Below are 16130 nucleotides of genomic sequence, written 5' to 3' on the forward strand. Positions count from 1 at the left end.
CGTTTTAATAAACTCATCCTTCATTATTATTGACTACATAATGTATCGTACAAAGGAATTGTTGCTATAAAAAAAAATTCGCATTTCCTTGCACATAAACATTTTCATAAGTACTACAGAATGACTAAACAGTAAACAAAGAAATTTGTTTATTGCTTATTTTACAAATAATAACAGTAACAGATAAGTTAATTAATTTACTAAAAAAAAAAAAAAATGAGACAGTGTAGAAGAAGTTCACGAGATGCCAAAACTCATCAAAGATGTCTTTGATGAGATTTCTCTTTGAAAAGATGTTTTTTCTCCAGCATACCTCTCCAACAGCATCATTATGAATAGATATCTACAATATGAATAAACTACACCTACACAATCCAGAATAACTTGACACTCCATAGAGGAGTGGGGAAATATATTTGCTTGCATGATTGACTGAATGGATAGCATAACTGCTCTCCAGTCAACAGGCTGTGGAATAGAATACCACCAGGGTTTCATCCCAATATTTCCTAGGAAAATTTATACATTTTAAAATTCCTAATTGTCCAGAAAAGTAGAAATATTTCCCAAGAAATTATAAATTTTTTTTTTTTTTCTTTTTTTAACAGTCCCCTTCAATCTGAAAATTTCTGTTCTTGCTGTAAAAATAAATAAAATAGTTAGGGTATTTCATGAGTTCACATTAATCCAACTTCATTCATGTCTGTGCATATGTAGTGTGGCATCAAAGTTAGTAAAATAATTATAAATATTATTTAATTATTTTTTAATAAAATCTGATTGCACTTAAATATAATTACTCTTAACAGTGAGTAAACACGTTGGAAAAAGTTAGTATGATTGAGAGATTTTAAGGATTTTAAAACTAGTAATTGTTTTGCAAGAATTAATAAATATCTGTTACATAAATATCTTCCATAAATATCTGTTATTTATGGAAGGATAAGTATTCAGCATTTCCTGAAAATATTTTAAATTGCTGAAGTACCAAGAAATCTTGATAGAAATCTACTTAATAACTGAAAGAATTTTTAGTTTACTCTTTTGTAATTTTTAAAAAAAATTGTCTTTTGAGTAATAAGCTTTGGAAAGAAAATAAACAGCAACTTTTTTTAATTTACTTAGAGATAGTCTTACTATCACTTATTAAATATCTGAATAATCCAAATTGTTTAAACAAGGTTAATGATGATTTTTTTGTAATGGTATATAAAATGAAATTATGGATGTGCAAAAATTGATAATGTAACAAACCAAAGAAAATTGTGTTTTCATAGAAAAGTTAAAAGGAAATATGATTATTATTATTATTCAGGCCTCCATGGAGTCAAAAGACTCATCGTGGGAGGTCCTCCCTAAGAAACACAAAGTTTATCAAGACTCATCGAGGGGAGGGTCCCCCTTAAGAAACACAAAGTCTGTCATACCACTATACCACTCCTTGAACTTATTGACCGTTCTCGCTCTCACCACTCCATCAGGCAATGCATTCCATGGTTCAACCACCCTCCATGCAAAGAAACCACTCCTCACCCTCTTGCTCACAGTTTCCTTTCGTAACTTCCAGGGATGGCCTCTTGTCATCACTCCTTCCCACTGTTCAACCAAGTGAAAGAACTCCCCAGTGTCAACCCTGTAACCACCTCTCAACAGTTTAAAAGTCTCAATCATATCACCTCTCCTTCTTCTATCCACCAAAGTCTGCAGTCCACATTCCCTCAGCTGATCCTCATAACTATCATTGTACAGTCCTGAAGCCATCTTTGTTATCTGCTTTGTAACCTTTCCATAGTTAATTTTTCCCTTCAAATCCTGGGGACCAAATCTGAGAACAATAGTCCAAGTGTGGTCTGATCAGGGTCTTATACAACGGAATGCTAACTTTTTTATCTCTGCAGGTCAGTGTCCTTCTCATTATTGCAGCAATCTTCTGTGTTACCTTCACCACCTTTGCAATATGTCCCTTAAATTTAAGATTTCTGTCAATCATCAACCCCAGATCTCTTGTCTCCCCTACTTCCTCCAGTATAACTCCTCCCATAGAATATGCAGTGTCCCATCGATGTTTCCTCAAGACCTTACATTTTGCTGCATTAAACCAATACCTCCATTCATTTGCCCATCTATCTATTTTTTCAAATCCTCTTGCAGGGCTGGCGTATCTGCACTATTACTAATAATCCTTCCCAGCTTTGCATCATCTGCAAACAACTGAATATCCCCTTGCAATCCACTGATAATGTCATTGATATAAAGGTTAAACAATATAGGTCCCAATACTGAGCCTTGTGGGACCCCACTTGTAACCCTCTGCTTCCTTGAAACTGCCCCACCATACCCAACTCTGATACCTTTTGAACAGTCAATCCTGAATCCAGTTGACCAATCTGACATCCAGACCCACGTGCTGCAACTTGAATATCATCTTATCATGTTGCGCCCTGTCAAATGCCTTCACTCAGTCTAAGAAAATGGCAGTATATGCCTTTCCCTCATCTAATGCTCTTGTAACTTTATCATAAAAGGCTAGTATATTGCTAAAACAAGAGCGCCCCCTTCACAAATCCATGTTGACTCTCACAGATAACATTACCGTCATCTGCCCAATGCTGTATACAATCCTTCACTACTTTTCTCCAAGATCTTACTAACTACTGATGACACAAACTGGCCTATAATTAGACACTTCCAGTCTGCTACTGCCCTTATGCAATGGCACTATCTTACCTTCCTTCCATTCCATGGACACCTTTCTGCAGCCAGACTTTCATTGAAAAGCCAAGTCAAAGGCACTGTCAGTTCCCTAGTACATTCTCTCAAAACTCATGGTGAAATAGCATCCAGTCCCACAGCTTTACTGACATACAGTACTTAGTATTTGAAACGCACTCTCCTCCTGTACCTCTAAACCATGAACCCGCCCTATCCCTCTAGCATTACAACTGACTCATCCAGGATGAAATACTCCAATAAAGTGTTCATTGAACAATTCTACAACGTCCTCTGCATCAGTCACTCTATTCCCATTTTTATCGCACAATATCATTCTTCCATAGTCATTTATCCTCCTACTGGCCACATATCTAAAATATTCCATAAGATTTTCTTTGGATCTTAGGGCTAATCTCCTCTCATATTCCAGTTTCGTGTTCCTTACCATACTAGTCACTCTTTGGGCCTTCGTCTTATACTCTTCATGCATCTTCTCTTCTCCTGTCTCCTTATATCTCTACCACAGCCTCTTTTTCGCATACAATTGCTGTTTAATATTGTTTTTCATCTACTTTACTCCAGATATCCCGGCCTTCCAATTCCTCCCTCCATGAAACTTCCCCAAGTTGACGTCTTAGACTATTATAATCACTTGCCTTATAATTCCACATACGTTCCTGTCTCTTTGATATTCCTGCATGTCTATTCATTTTCCAAGTCAAAACCATATGGTCACTCTCTCCAACTGGTGGAAGAGATGTCATCTCAGTTATTATCAACTCTTCTGATGCTATAACCAAATCCAAATCTCTTGAACCTCTTGTTCTCTGTATTACATGTTGCCTAAGACATTTGTCCCTCAAGAATTCTGGAAATTCCATTCCCTTATTGCTACATGCATCTTCCTCTCCCCAGTTTATACTTCTGTAGTTAAAATCTCCTATAACAATCATTCTTCTTGCGCTTGCCAAACTCAACTGTCTAAATATCTCCTGGTCCCCACCCTCTCTACTCCTGGGTCTGTAGCAACACCCCAACTAAATATCCTGTCTTGCCCACCTCTACCTCACACCATATGCTTTCAAAATCATTAGTGTCACTGCCTTCCAAAGTCTCCACGCTTAGAGGACATAGGTCGTCACTTATCATAAGCAGTACTCCACCACCACGCTTTTCCTTCCTATCCTGCCGAAAAACGCTTTACCCAGTGACTTCTATTCCTTATTATATCCTCGTCTGTCAACCACGGCTCAGTGATCCCAATAAATTTTGGCCAGGCTGATGCTATCTGTGCCACCAATTCCTCTCCCTTTTTCTGGATACTCCTGGCATTAGTATATAGCATATAAATGCCGTTGTTTCTATACCCAGCTTTATCCCCTCTAGACTCCACTGGGCTCAGTGTTACCTAATGTTGTCCTCCCTTCTCCCAAGTACACATTCCCACAAGAGGCCACCCCTGCTACCATCCTCCCTGGGACACACTGACTTTTTCAGAACAACAACTCTCCAGATGCTTACGTCCGTCCTCATTCAAATGCAAGTGGTCTCTTGCATACAATTTCTCTCTGTCCTCAAACGCACTCCAAGCATCCACATATTTCAGTCCTCTCTTGTCACACATTCTAGCTATTATGTCATTCAATATTACTGCTCTTCTGCTCAGCTCGTCATTATCATACCTAGGCCACACACACACTATCTTTCCTCTCTGTGTCTTCTTTCGTACCACCTCAAGCAAGAATCTCATATCTCTTGCTGCTTTATTTACACCACCACTCAAGTCATTTGTTCCCACCATCACAATCATCTTATCCACCCTTTCACCTCTCTTAATTGCCAAAGCCACCATTTCTATCGTTCCTCCTGGCAAACACTCCTCACGCATCCTATCTTGAACACCACGGATCATTGAGTCCCCATACATTATACCTCTTACCATTCCCTCTGTCCTGTTGTTTCCATTTTCTCCTCTTCTTTCATTCTCATACCTCTCTCTCATTCCATCTCTCCTACTGTTTCCATTCTCTCCTCCTCTAGCACTCCCATGCCTCTCTCTCTCATTTCGTCTCTCCTACTTTCAATTCTCTCCTCTTCTAGCACTCCCATACCTCTCTCTCCTGTTTTCATTCTCTCCATTTCCACATCCAATTCCATTCTCTCCTCTTTTATCATTCAAATCTCTCCTCTCCTATCATTCCCAAAACTCTTTCTCTCTCCCTTACTCTGATTTGCCTTCCATTTATCTCTTCCATTCTCCTTATCTCATCTTTCATACTTCTCCCAAGACATTCCACCTCCTCTTTTAGCTCCTCTATCTCTCTCTGCAGGTCAGTCACTCTAAATCGAAATTCATTCTCCGAAACAAAACCATCTCCTAAACTTTCACAGTCACTCACTCCTTCTATACTATCAACTATTATTTTCTCATTCACATTTTTTTCTTCATTCTCTCCTATCACACTACTCGTCTTCCTGTATTCATTTCCCATTCCTGGAGCAACAAGGTCGGTTATTGAGATATCTGCTGCATTTATTTCCTTCCACTGCCTGCACTTTAAACACACACGCACCCCCTCCTCTTTCACAAGCCAGATATCCAATTCCTGAGAAGCATACATGCCACAAATACTGCATGCCACAAACTCCCTTATTATATTGCTTATAATAGAGTGCCTAAATGGCAGAGGACTTAGCGACACACCATTTGCGACTGCAGCTGAATCCGCCATCATTCGTTACTGCTGAGGGACTACTAGCGTAATTGTTAATGATTCAAAATAGTGTCAAAAATAAACGCTGAAGTATTAGGGAGTATAAATAAATAAGAAAAGTATAAACAATTACAAGCAAAACAAAACATTAAGTACATTAAATAAAATTAAATAAAACTAAACACAGTAATGAAAACTTAGCTTAGTCTTGTCTTCCACCGTTATGCATCTGCCCCGTCTTCTCACTAAACAAAATACACAATATTGCAACAGCACTAACTTCAAAAATAGAAAATTATGAACTTGGAGAATTAGAAGTGCACCTAAAAATAGAGCTAATGAGAGAGATATTCATTTTAAAATGGCAAAATCAAAGCCAATTGAATCAGATGAGGTATTTTCATCATTAAGAAGTCAAATGAGTCTATTTGAAGCAAGACATATACTGAAACTGAACCAAAAAATTCTCTTGGATGCACTCCTGACCATTAGACATATTAACCCAAAAAGAAAGAAATTTTGCTACTTTAAGTGTATTTGTAACTCAACTACTATCCAGACTTTCCAATCAAGCAAATCAACTTTGTGATTTTTTTATTTATTTATTTTATTATTATTCTTTTTTTGTTTCCATTAGTGCATATTTAGAATTTCTTTTATGTTAATCTCAAACTCAGTATTTTTCAACAAATATATAATGTTACTGGTCTGTACACACTACCAATAATACCTCGATTAGTGCGTCATTTTTTTTCGATACCCAAATTCGATTAGTGTGCCTATCTTAAAAATAAATGTTACAGATTTTAAAAATTTTCAATCTATACATTTTTTATGTCTAACTATTTTAAAAAATCACTCACCAGGATGAAATAATTTAGTTACTGATTTGAAACATTTTACGAAGTTATTTTTTAATGACATACCACACTGTTGTTGAAAGTTTATTTTTCACTTGGTTAGAGTATAATAAATTTAGTTTAATCCTTTATCCAAGTGTGAGCAAACAAAGTTTGTGCCTGAAAGTATATAACACCAGGGCAACTCGTTGCAAAGGTGTAGCAAGCTACGAACACTCCTCTCCCAGTATCTCCATTAATGCAAAACACATCTCCTTGCGGATATGTCTAATGTTATGCATTAAGGGAAGGGCCACTACCCAGACTAGTTTCGACCTTTATTGAGGTCTCTTCAGTGGGAGCCAGGCCCAAGCTGAGATACCAGGCAGAATCATCTCTACCTATAGGAGTTGCCAAATGGTGTGCCACCCTTTTCTAATAAATTACTCTGGATTTAGAGACAGATGTTGAAAGTTTATTTTTCACTTGGTTAGAGTATAATAAATTTAGTTTAATCCTTTATCCAAGTGTGAGCGAACAAAGTTTGCACCTGAAAGTATCTTCAGGACTAAGGGTAAGGTGATATAACACCAGGGCAACTCGTTGCAAACGTGTAGCAAGCTACGAACACTCCTCTCCCAGTATCTCCATTAATGCAAAACACATCTCCTTGCGGATATGTCTAATGTTATGCGGATATGTCTAATGTTATTGAAGAGACCTCAATAAAGGTCGAAACTAGTCTGGGTAGTGGCCCTTCCCTTAATGCATAACATTAGACATATCCGCAAGGAGATGTGTTTTGCATTAATGGAGATACTGGGAGAGGAGTGTTCGTAGCTTGCTACACCTTTGCAATGAGTTGCCCTGGTGTTATATCACCTTACCCTTAGTCCTGAAGATACTTTCAGGCGCAAACTTTGTTTGCTCACACTTGGATAAAGGATTAAACTAAATTTATTATTGACATACCACACTATTTCCATGTTCACTATGTTCCAAATTTATTGCCAAAATTTATGTCGTCTGCTTTACATAGCATTTTGCTGATCATATCTCATGCAATTGTTTTCCTTACTTTTTTATTTTAAATTATTTTCCTAACCTTTAATCATGAGTAAAAGAATTAGTGAGCAAAAAATAGAAGTGTGAAAATCTTCAAAAGAGTAATCTGATTGGAAGAAAAACTTGAAATAATAAAGAAAAATGAACAAGTCGAGTCCAGAGCAAAGATAGGACAAGAACACAAAAATGGGTAAATCAACTGCTGAATGCAAAGAGAAAGGTAAGGCTGCTTCATATTCATCATGCATGCGCTCGAAATCAAAGTATTATAATGATTGAATTAGAGAAACGTCTTTTTACATGGATTGAAGATTGTAACCAAAAACGGATCCCGCTAAACACTGCCTTATTAAATGAAAAGCGTTGTCTCTTTGTAACCTGGAAAGAAAGTGCTATCAATGATGGAAAAGAAGAAGAATTCCATGTTAGTGTTGGGTGATTTGAGCGTTTCAAAAAGAGAAATAGTCTACATAATGTTCTAATTACAGGCGAAGCTGCAATTGCAGATAAGGAGATATCCAGAGATTTTGAAGAAAATTGTGTAAGAAGGGGACTATTGTGATCCACAAATATTTACTGTCGATGAAACTGGCCTTTTTTTGGAAGTGAATGCCTTGCAAGACTTTTCTAACCAAACCAGAGAAATCTCAGCCTGGTTATAAAGTTGCAAAGTCCAATGAAATTACTGCTAGCAATATGCGAGCCATTTGGAAGCCCATTCTTCCACATTGTACCAATGATTTTAGCGGCTTTTCAAATGAATCTAAGTTAATTAAATCTCATTCTGAGAAGTCGTGATTCCAACCTGCTAAATTTAGATGCACAGTGGGAAGATCCTGAAGAATATGAAGAAAATTTAATCACTGACAAGCCCAAAGAGGTTTCACAGAAACAATCTGAAAATAGTTTTTGTACAATTGAAGTTTTTAAGCAGCCATGGCCTCCTCTGTGCACTCTTTTTTCTTTGTCTTGCCGGGCAGCGGAAACTTCTCTGAAACTAGCAGATCTCTTTGATACTAGCTTTGAAGGTGTTCATGCACAGAGCTTGCAAACAACTTTCTCACACACTTAATCGTAAACAACTTTCTTGTGCTCTTATACATAGCTATTATACAAAGTTCCAATGGCAAAGCATTGCCTTTGTTTTTGACATTCTGAAACTTTAGTTAAAACAGTAAATACAATCAATTCCCATAGGATTATTTACATTACTATTTAACATTAAAATACATAGAGACAAACAAGTTTATTTTTGTAATAGTTCTCATGAGACTTGACCTCTGTAAAAATCGATGTAAGGCACTTTGGTATTTCTAAGCTACATAGAGTTTTACAGCATTACTGAATGCATAGCAAAAGTTTAGAAAAACTTTTTTCTAAAAAGGAAAAAAAGTTTTAAAATCGCTGAACATTTTTGTTGCCTGTCACCCCCATTGGAAAAATCTCCACCTTTCTCTCTTCTCCTAAGAACAAGCTTCCACCTCTCAGTTATCCAGGCATCTATCAGATTCCTTGCTCTTGTGGGTTATCTTATTTTGGACAAACCGGAAGATCTGCTTTTGTTTGTGTGTGTGTGTTTTAATAAGTGGAAATTATTGACCTTATTTAGTTATCTTATATTAACTACTAGGTGGCATTTTATAGAATTGTCTGTTATTGTTTAATTTCCATTCTGTGATCTTGTACTGACAATGCCTATGATACCTAGGCAAAAATTCTACAGTAATAAAGTTTTTGTGAGTTTTCCTTCATTTTTAGAATTCTTCTTATTATGTAAACTCATGGCATTTCATTATTAAAACAAAGAGATGATAGAGGACAAGTGTTAGCTCTGGAGCACATTAAAGTACAGTAGGAGAGATGCCATCAGAACCAGAAGAATTTTTAGTGTCCAGGTTATTTAATATTCTTCCTTTTGCTTTTTTGCTGAATGACCACAGGAGTCATAATGGTACTCGGTTGCTGGCATGTAAAAGGGTGATTTGCCAGGAGGTTATCTTTGGGTGCTGGAGAGGGAGAGGTGGAAGTGCAAGAGTACAGAAGGTGCATTGAATTGTTTTGCGAGTGTCTGGCCTCCATTTGGACAAGAGGTGTAATTGCTACTCCATGCTTCAACATAGTGTGAGTGTGCTGCTGGGAGGGGGTGGTTCTTGATGCACACCACCTGCAGTAAGCTGAGTTTATTTCCTTCAACTGCTTTCATATATTTTCTGTTGAACCAGGACTTGGAAAGTGGACGAGAATTTTGGGTAGAATGAGGGATGAAGGCCTTCATGCTTATGCAAATGATTTCTGCAATTTACTCATGCAGGTTAGAAAAGCAGAAACAATAGGCATGCTATGGAAAGGACGTGTAGTGGTTCTGGACATCATTCCACTTGGTACCATTGTGTTGCCAAAAAAATGCGAGGTTGGGTGTGGTCAGGAGAGGAGGTCTGCTGCTGGGCCTTTATATTATGCATATTCTTCTGCATAAAACAACAGATTTTATTTAGAAAAATATGATTATTTTTAATAAATAAAAGAAATATTTTCCACAAGTGTACGATAGTGATCAATGGGAATTTTATACTATTCTTCCTCTAGGCATGTAATGAGATCCTGGACTGTGGTGGGATGGACGTCTATTGACCTATCCTGATCACAACCCTACTGCACATCTGTGGGATGAACTGGAGCATCAGGTAAGGTCATTGGACTTCCACTGTGGAGACCAGTCAAGTGCAGTGATGTTCATGTCCACAAACCACACAATTACAGAAGCAGCCTTATGACACAGTCCATTGTCTTGCTGAAAGAAACAATTGTCAGTTCTGTAGAAATGCCTCAAAGTAGGATGCATTGCATTGTCCAAAATGTTCATATACTTCTTGGAGTTCAGTGTCTGTGGCACCACAAACAGAGGTCCAAAGCAAAACCAGGAAAAAAAGAGGACCATATCATCTCGCTGCCACCTCTGAATTTCATAATTGGAGTTTAGCACTCTGGTAAGAGACACCACACCCAACGCCCATCTGTCTGCTCAGTAGAGGGTGTGTTGTGATTCATCTCTACATAAGTTTTAAAAGCTTCCACATCCCACTGTACATCTCTTTGCTCCACTGAAGATGATGCTGCATGTTGGTTCAGGTAATGTAGGGCTTGCATATTGTAGTCTTACCACAGAAACCCATGTTGTGAACTGGGTTCTGAATGTTTTTGTGCAGATTCATGTTCCAGTCGATGCCCAGAAATGCACATGCAACATGTCTGCCAATGAATGGTGGATTTTGTATATTATCCTTCGCAGCACACTGAGGTCAAATTCAGGGAGCATGGTGGGCCGTTCACTTTGGATAACACTTGCAGTTGACTCCCTGCACTTCCATCTCATTATGATATCATGATTGTTGGCCTGGGATGGTCCAATTTGCTGAATAGATAAACCTGCAATAGCATCCTATCACAGTACCTCTTTCAAACTCTGTCAGTTCCCTTCTTGCAGCCATTTCACTTATACATGGTTGCACTAGTTTGGGATCATTATATTCCTCCAATTTACACCGGCTATAAACCCATGACTTGTAGCCCATGGGGCTACAAGTCACGTGTTTGAAGATTAAAATGTCAAGTAATTATTTTTCTTTAAATTAAAGTTATTACTCCAAGATGTTCATTGTCTCTGTTTTGCAACGTGAATGCCATTCACAATGTAACAGTGAAGGAAGTGATCAGGACAGTCAGTATACCATATAAGTAGAGATTTATTAATTTACTACTAAATCTGTGTGTAATACAAAGTTTGACTTTTTTTACCATGAAAAAGTCATTCCCAGAATCATTTGGAGACAATTTAAAAAAAAAAAAAAAAAAAATGCATTTAGTCAGCATTGATGTATCTGCCTTCTTTATGAATTTCAGATTATTGATGTTGTTCTGGTATTTAAAACATGTTTCCATCTGACATCTCAGCAGGATATTTCTTCCTGTGACAAGATAACTTGCAAAAAAGAGGTTATAGCCATGGGCCCAAAGTTTCATTCTCTTTTTCCCCATTTCTAATTTCTGATTCTTGATTCTGCTAATCTAAATCCTAAAGTTTAGATAAGATGTGTTGATGTTTATATTGTTTGACTGCTGAGCTGCCAAAACTTAAATGATTTCCTCATCCACTTAATTGTACAACTTACATGAAAAATATTCAGTAGTTAATTACTTTAAGTGTACTAAGGCTGAGAACTCTGAGTTCTGTTGTTTTAGAATGACAGAATGATTGTAATTTGAGTTACAATCTTTACTCTTACAATAGTTACTCTGGGGTATCTATTTTAGGGCCATTGCTGTGTAACCTGCATGTTTAATGATATTGGGAAAGACTTGAATACGGATATTCATTTGTTTGCAGATATACAAAGTTGGGATGAACCAAGGGGAAGTAGAGCAGATGCTGTGGCCATACTTCTTCTTCTTATTGTGCTATCTTCTATCGAAGGTCAGCGACCATCTTGGCGAACAAACTGCGGTCTTGTGCTAATCTGAGCCGTTGTGCACTGCTCTTTCCTGTCCACGTCTTGATGTTGTCAAACCATGATATTCTTTTTCTTCCTCTAGTTCCTCCAGAGACAATTGACTAAGGTAGTTTCTAATATCGGGAATGTTGAACATGAAGAAAGATTGAGAAGATGCAATTTACAGAGGCTGGTCGATAGGAGGAAGAGGAGCAATAGAGACAAGTTGGTAAGGGATTATTATAGGATTAACATTGAAGAGTTTTTCATAAAATGGTGGGAGACTGGGAGAGAACAAGAGGCCATCCCTGGAAGCTGTATAAAGAGAGTGTGAGCAAGAGAATGAGAAGTAGGCTTTTTGCATAGAGTTGTGAATGATTGGAATGCATAGCCTGAGAGCATCCAAACTTGGTGTCTGCAGAGAATTTAAATGTGTTTAAGACATATGATGAGCTGTGTGTATATGACAAAGGAATCCCCTAGATGAGTCTTTGACTCCATGGGGTCTTAGGATAATAATAATCCATATTCCATACACTCCCTGCCCCCCCCCACTGTTTTGTTTCAACATCACCACAAAAACTAGGAGACCTGATTTGCACACAGTAGTCTGGATGAGATTGTATCAAAGCCACGTAAAGATTCAAAATGACTTTATCGTTGCATGTCAATGTTCATTTCAACATCGCAATTATCCTCTGAGATATTTGCAAACTTTGTTGTATGGCTCTTGAACTTAATTCATATTCACTAAAACTCCAAGGTTCCTAGCCTGATCAATTTCTTCTATCATAATCCCATCAATATAATGTGACATTGCATTACACTAAAATGCATAATTATATCTGTTAACATTAAATTGTAGCCATTTTCACATGCCCACAATTTCAACCTATTCAAATCATTCTGCAAGAACTGCATATCAGCTGCCTTCCTAATCGCCCTGTTTATTTTAGCATCATCAGCAAACAGCTGTATGCTACCAGCCAAATCTTCCCCAATGTCATTAATGTTAAGATTGAATAACAATGTCATTAATGTTAAGATTGAATAATAATTCGAGATTGTGAACACGTTTACAATCTCGAATACTCGTACCTTCCATACCCCCACTTTTTTGATATCTGTCGGTTATGGTAATAATTTAAAATCCAATCTGATATCTTCTAACTTATGCAATAGCCTTCCATGCTGTATTCAAAATCCTTATCAAAGTCCAGAAGTAGCATTGTTATTCTTCTTGCCAACCTTGACTGTAATATTATAAAATGTGAGCGAGTCACTCAAACATGACCTTCCAGTAGTAAACCCATTCTGTTCATTGCAAAGTAGAAATTCTCTATCAACTCATTTCTGTATGCATTCTCTTACCAACTTTTCTAAAATCTTTACCAGCACTCCAGAGATACTAACAGGTTGATAGTTAGGCACATTGGTATTTGTACCACCCTTTTGCAAAGGGATATATTCTTTTCAATTGTGTGGAATCTTTCCTGTTCTGAGACTCAAATTATATAGCCTTGTCACAGGAAAAGCTATTTCAGCTGAATACTTTTTTAGTATCCATGCTGATATGCTGTCAGTCCTTAGTGCCGAATTCATATTCAATTTATAATAGCTCTAGTACCTCCTCCTCATACACCTGAGTTTCATCAACTGAAGAGGTTTATATGTATATCGTATACTATATACATTATTATAATTATATACTATATACAATTATATTGGTATCTTTAATTTATAGATTACAAGCTCTGTATCACATTGATGGAATTGTACTCTGAGAAATATTTGAAGCTAGAAATTTAGGGGTGGTGATAGACAGAGAGTTAAAGTTTAGAGGACATATTGCTAAGGTAACCCATAAGATTACGTGGCTATTAAAGAACACATTAACAAGAAGTGATATAGAAGTTGTTATTCCTCTTTATAAGGCCTTGATCCACATCTGGATTACTGTGCTCAAGTCTGGTCTCTTGGGATTCTTGGGGATGAGGAAGCTGTGGAGAAAATTCAGAGACGAGCGACCAACATGGTCTGTGGAATGTTCCCCATGAAGATAGATTGAGGGTATGTGGATTGCAGAAGTTGGTTGATGGGAAAAAAAGAGGGGATATGATAGAAACATTTAAGTTTCTTAAAGCATTTTGTTTTAATTTTGGCTGGAGGGGCCAGAACAAAGGGTCCAGAAACCCTGCTCTAGAGGCCAAACATGGAACTTTTTAAGCCACTTAAGGCTTCCAATAAGTGGGGAGGTGGTCTCACAAATTGATGAAATTCATCTGCATTTATATGGTGCTTATAAAATGATTTGAATAGACTGGAACCATGGGCAGATTTCTAACAGCATATTATATTGGTGGGGTTATTCTACAAGAAACTGAGGCTATTAATCTTGGAGTTATAGGAATTTAATGTTCAAAGGCCACATATCAAAAATAGCAAATACAACTCGGAAGATAATTGTGATGTTGAAATATAAGGATAAGAAGTAATTTTGCCTCTCTACAAGGCCCTGGACCACAGATGAAGATTTGAGCCTGTGGATTTCACGGGAATAAAGAAGCCATGAAAAGGGTGCAAAGATGATATCAGAATTATAGAATGTAGATTATGGTGACAAATTTAGAGTATGTGGATTGCAGACACTGATAAACAGGAGAAAGATGGGTGATATGACAAGTCTATAAGGTTCTCGGAGAGTGTTATAGGAGATGGACTGATTCAATTTTTCATTATATTGAAGTTGGGAGAAGACAAGGAGACATCCATGGCAGTTTGTGTGTAGTTAAGAGTGGGATAAGAGCAATGAATGAGAGGAACAGTTTGCCTGTTGAAACGATAATCTAATGCATCTAGTGTGAATGAGTTTAAGAGAAGGTGTGACATCTAGTGTGGGTAATGTATGCTCCCTCGATGAGTTTTTGACTTTCTGTAGATCTCAGATAATAATCATCATCATCATACGTATCAAGGATTTAGGCCTAGTATGGCCTGTTCCGGCCTTAGAAGTCATCGTTGAAATCCTGGTTTTCTTTTTCCTAATGGCTTGTACTTTAAGGCTTGTTTTGGTAATCTTTCTGTTTTCATTCTTTGAACGTGTTCCATCCATCTATGTTTATATTTTTTAATTTTTTCAATTACTGGTTCTTGGTTTAATTCTTTCATAATATCTTTGTTTCTTTTGTGATCAAATAGGGTATACTTTGCTGTTTTTCTCATAAACTTCATTTCTGCTGTTGTTAATCTTTGTTTGTCTTTTTGTTTTATTGTCCAGATTTCGCTTCCATACATTAAGACCAGCAGGGCTAATGTATTGTATAGTTTTAGCCTGGTTTGTTTTTGAACTAGGTTTGGTTTAAATATAGAGTTAATTACTCCTGTTATTTTTAAATATTTTGCAATTTTTATGTTTATATCTTTTTCATTTTCATAAGTGATCATACATCCTAGGTAGTTAAATGAATTCACCTGTTCTAAGATCTTGTTATCTAATACTATTTTAGTTCTTGCTGGATCTTGTCCTTTAAAGGCCATAGTTTTTTATTTTTCCGTTGATATTATCATGCCATAATCTTTGGATATCTCATTTAGATTTAAAATAGCTTTCTGTAAGTTATCTTCAGAATTTGTAATTATTATTTGGTTGTCTGCAAAGAGGAGAGTGTTTAAGTTAACTGTAGGTGAAAGTTTAATTCCTTGATGTAAATTTTTACTCCATTTTATTATTATTTCATTTAAGTAGATATTAAAAAGAGTTGCTGAGAGCGGACATCCCTGTCGGACCCCTTGGTTTATCTCTCTTGTATATGATAGCTCATGATTTAATCTTATTTGTATTTAATTATTTTCATATATACTTGTGACAGCTTTTAGGATATTATTTGGTATTTGTCTTTCTTTTAATATGTATAGTAATATATCAGATAATAATAATAATAAATATATCCTTTGTCTAATGGCAATATAAAAAACAAATAGTTTAGTATTTTTTTAGGCCACTTGTGGAGTTATATGGCATGTCATAGGAGGTCAATCTCTCATAGATGAGATCAGATCACATTACATGTTATACTTTGAAATCAGAATTGGAGCATTCACTGCTCACTCTGATGATGTATTCCACTCTTTCACCACCTGCCATGCAAAAAAAATTTCCTTTTCACTTCTGTAAGTGACTCTTATACAGCTTCTATGGATAACCTCTCTTCCGACCCTATTATCCTATACAGTATCTTCCTATATCTCTCCAGAAGCTTGTTTCACCAACTCATGTCTCATTTGTACTACCTCTTCTCCTATTTACTAAGGTC

The 16130-nt window shown here is 36.7% G+C and overlaps 1 protein-coding gene across 2 annotated transcripts in view; it reads left to right on the forward strand.

The window, feature by feature from the left end:
* The window catches only part of LOC150096381 (calcium uniporter protein, mitochondrial-like), a 147687-nt gene that overhangs the window by 52217 nt on the left and 79340 nt on the right, over nt 1–16130 (forward strand). The gene's annotated exons all lie outside the window — the stretch shown is intronic.

The sequence above is a fragment of the Typopeltis vanoorti genome, chromosome 19, assembly GCF_054136105.1.
Source record: "Typopeltis vanoorti isolate ZY-2024b chromosome 19, IOZ_Tvanoo_1.0, whole genome shotgun sequence".
Classification (NCBI taxonomy): Eukaryota; Metazoa; Arthropoda; class Arachnida; order Uropygi; family Thelyphonidae; genus Typopeltis; species Typopeltis vanoorti.